At 52.3% G+C, this 3636-nt stretch overlaps 1 long non-coding RNA gene across 1 annotated transcript in view; it reads left to right on the top strand.

Annotated features, from left to right (window-relative positions):
• Nucleotides 1-1566: 1566 nt before the first annotated feature.
• The window catches only part of LOC120242705, a 5593-nt gene continuing 3523 nt past the window's right edge, over nt 1567-3636 (top strand). The window contains exons 1-2 of the long non-coding RNA XR_005531143.1: nt 1567-1784; nt 2431-2695. This is a non-coding gene — a long non-coding RNA (uncharacterized LOC120242705). The remainder of the gene's footprint in view (nt 1785-2430; nt 2696-3636) is intronic.

Genomic DNA, 3636 nt, shown 5'->3' with positions numbered 1-3636 from the left:
GTGCGGGCACTGACGGGGCGGAGGCCCCTCGCGTCCCGCGCTGCTGACCCCCGAGGCCGAGGCCTAGCGCGCCGCCTGGGCCCGGGAAGGAGGTCTGCGCGCGTTTGCCGAGGAGACAGGCGAGAACGTGGCCGGACCGGGGGCATCAAATGAGGGGAGAGACGTCAGCATGGCTCCAGGTTCCCGGATGGGGCAACTGGGTGGTGCCGTTCACCTGGCGAGGAGCCAAGAGGAGGCGGGGGCCGGGGGTGGGCCGGGTGCGGGGGGATGGGTGCGGGTGCCGGGTGCGGGTGCGAGGGCGCCGGGGGCGGGGACCGGGTGCGGGGGCGGAGGGGCCGGGTGCGGGGGGGCCAGGTGCGGGGGGGATGGGTGCGGGGGGATGGGTGCGGGGGGGATGGGTGCGGGGGGCCGGCTGCGGGGGGATGGGTGCGGGGGGCCAGGGGCGGGGGGATGGGTGCGGGGGCCGGGTGGCACCCAGAAGACAGTTATTATGTTGTCCTGGTCCGGAGGCTCAGGTTCGGGTGGAAGATGTGGACTTAGGAGCGGTCAGCGCGGAGGTAGTAAATGCAGCCTGGGGGCAACTGATGTAACCCCCGAAGTGTGTGCGGGGAGATGAAGACCTAGGGCGGAGCCGTGAGCAGTGTCCGTGTCTGACGCCGTGAGAAGAAAGCATCTAGCAAAACAGCAGCTAAAAACTTAAGTGGGTAATGTGACCCCCCCCCCCACAGAAGCCAAGGGAAAAGAGAAGGGGTGCAATGTGGGGTCTACAGGCATCACTGGGCTGGAGCATATGTTGTTTTGCTCTGTCTTCTTGGCCTGAATAGAGTTTTAAAACATTTGGAATTAATTGCTAAATTCAAACTATATGAGTATTTCTTTTTCTTAATGTTTTTTTAAAAAGTTTATTTATTTATCTTTAGAGACAGAGAGAGAGAGTGTGTGCCTCGTTTTTAGAGGCAGAGAGAGAGGGAGAGAAGAAGAATCCCAAGCAGGCTCCACGCCATCAGCACAGTGCCAAATACGGGGCCGGAACTCAGAAAACGTGAGATCATTCTCTGAGCTGAAATGAAGAGTTGGACGCTTCACCAACAGAGCCCCACCCAGGCGCCCCTTAAATGCTTTTTCTTAAGTTTACGTATGTATTTTTGAGGGGTGGGAGGGGCAGAGAGAGAGGGAAAGAGAGAGTCCCAAGCAGGCTCCACTCTGTCAGCCCAGAGCCCGGTGCAGGGCTCCGTCTCACAGGAGATCATGACCTGAGCTGAAAGCAAGAGTCGGACGCCTAACCCGACTGAGCCCCCGGGGGCCCCCAAAATATGAGTATTTCCTTTGAAATCTCTTTTCCAGTTTCCCTGGGGACAATGGGATGTGGGCCACTCTGGGCCGGACCTCCTGTACGCCAAGAGCCAGGGGCCATGAGTCATAAACGGCTGTCCCTACGAGCTGAGGCGTGTGCTCTCCTATGGGCCTCAGTCTCCACCTATCTGTCTCAGTCAGCCTGGGCTGCTGTAACAAAATATCCCAGGCGGCGTGGCTTACACAATACACACGTATTTCTCGCAGCTCTGGAGGCCGAGAAGCCTAAGGTGAAGACACGGGCAGATTCCGTTCCTAGAGGAAGCCTGCTTCCTGGCTTGCGAACAGCCACCCCTTCGTGCTGGGCGCCTCCATGCCATTTCCTTGGTTCTTCTGCATGGAGAGACCTTTCTGTCGTCTTCTTCCTAGAGGGCTCTGACCCCACAGCCTCAGGACCTCATCTAAACCTCCTAACACCAGTGCGTTTGGGGGTAAGTTTCCAACATATGAATACTGGGGGGGGGGGGGAATACAAACATTCAGCCTATGACACCATCTCAGTTGCATTCTTGCTTTTCTTCCAGCAGAGTTACAAGAAAGGGAAGGTTTCCTTTTTTCTTTTAAGATTTCATTTTTAAGTAATGTCTACATCCAACGTCAGGCTCGAACCTACAACCCCAAGATCAAGAGTCAGATGCTCTGCTGACTGAGCCAGCCAGGCACCCCAAAAGGAAAGGATTTCTTAAATGTATGTTTCTGTTTTTTTTTTTAACGTTTATTTATTTTTGAGGGAGAGAGAGAGAGACAGAGCTTGAGCGGGGGAGGGGCAGAGGGAAGGGGAGACACAGAATCCAAAGCAGGCTCCAGGCTCTGAGCTGTCAGCACAGAGCCCGACGTGGGGCTCAAACCCACGAACTGTGAGATCATGACCTGAGCCAAAGTCAGATACTTAACTGACTGAGCCACCCAGGCGCCCCAAGATTTCTAAGATGGTCCCCAGGGGTGCTGGCTTGCTGGTGCTCATGCCCTTTATGCGGGCTCGACCATTACTTGCTTCTACTCAGTAGAATGTAACAAAGGTGATGGGATGTTACTTCTGTAATCAGATGATACAAATCATGACTTCCACTCTGCTAGTATTGCCTTCGTGGTTTACTCACTTGAAGAAGTAGGCTGCCACTCCGGAGAGGCCACGTGGCAAGGGATAATGGCGGCTGCAAGCCAACAGGACACAAGGGACTGAATCCTGCCCACAATCATGCTATTTTGGAAGAGGACCTGTCCCCAGCTGAGCCTTCAGATGAGACCCTGGCTGCTGTGCAGCCTTATGAGAGACCTGAAATAGAGGACGCAGCTAAGCTATGCCCAAATTCCGACCCACAGGAAGTGTGAGATAAGAAAGGTATATATATTTTTATTTTAATTGTGATAAAAGCACAGAACATAAGCTTTACCATCGAAGCCATTTTTAAACATAACAGTTCGGTAGCATTAGCTATGTTCACGTTGTTGTAGGACAGATCTCTAGAACTTCTTTGCTTTGTAAACTGAAGCTCTGTATCCATGTCATTTCTCCTCCATCCCAACCCTGGTAACCACCTTTCTACCTTTTGTCTTCGTGAAGTTGAGTACTTTAGATGACTTATGGAAGGGGAATCACACAGCATTTGTCTTTTCGTGACTGGCTTTCTTCACTTAGCATAATGTCCCCAAGGTTCATCCGTGCTGCCGCGTGGGTCAGCATTTCCTTCCGCTTCCCGACTTAATCATATTCCCTTGTACGCAGAGACCACATTTTGTCTCTCCATTCATCCATCAGTGGATATTTGGGTTGCTTCCACCTTGGCTTTGATGAACAGTGCTGCTATAAGCATTGTGGGCAAATATCTCTTCAAGATCCTATATTCTGTTCTTTGGGATATATCCTCAGAAGTGGAATTACTGGATCATGTGGTAATTCCATTTAACTTTTTTGAGGAAACGCCATACTGTTTTCTACAGCAGCGGCGCCATTTTGTATCCCAACTAGCAGCATCTAAGCATTTCGGTTCCTCCACATCCATGCCAACACTGGTTTTTCTGGGGGTTTGTTTGTTTGTGTTTCTTTTTTTATAGTGGCCACCCCAAAGCACATGAGGTGGCATCTTACTAAATGTGTGTTTTAGGCAGCTGATTTGTGGGGTGATTGTTATGTAGCAAGAAAGAAGCAATATACCATTTCCGTTTTGTGAGTTCCAAGAAGGGAGTAGTTACTGTTTCCAAAGCAGCTGAAAGGTTGAGCAAGAGGAGAACTGACACAAAAGCCCCTGCAGTCAGCACATAACCGGGGGGGGGGGGGGGGGG

Source organism: Hyaena hyaena, unplaced genomic scaffold (genome assembly GCF_003009895.1).
Source record: "Hyaena hyaena isolate Hyena2069 unplaced genomic scaffold, ASM300989v1 scaffold_316, whole genome shotgun sequence".
NCBI lineage: Eukaryota > Metazoa > Chordata > Mammalia > Carnivora > Hyaenidae > Hyaena > Hyaena hyaena.
This window is presented reverse-complemented; position numbering and strand designations above follow the sequence as displayed.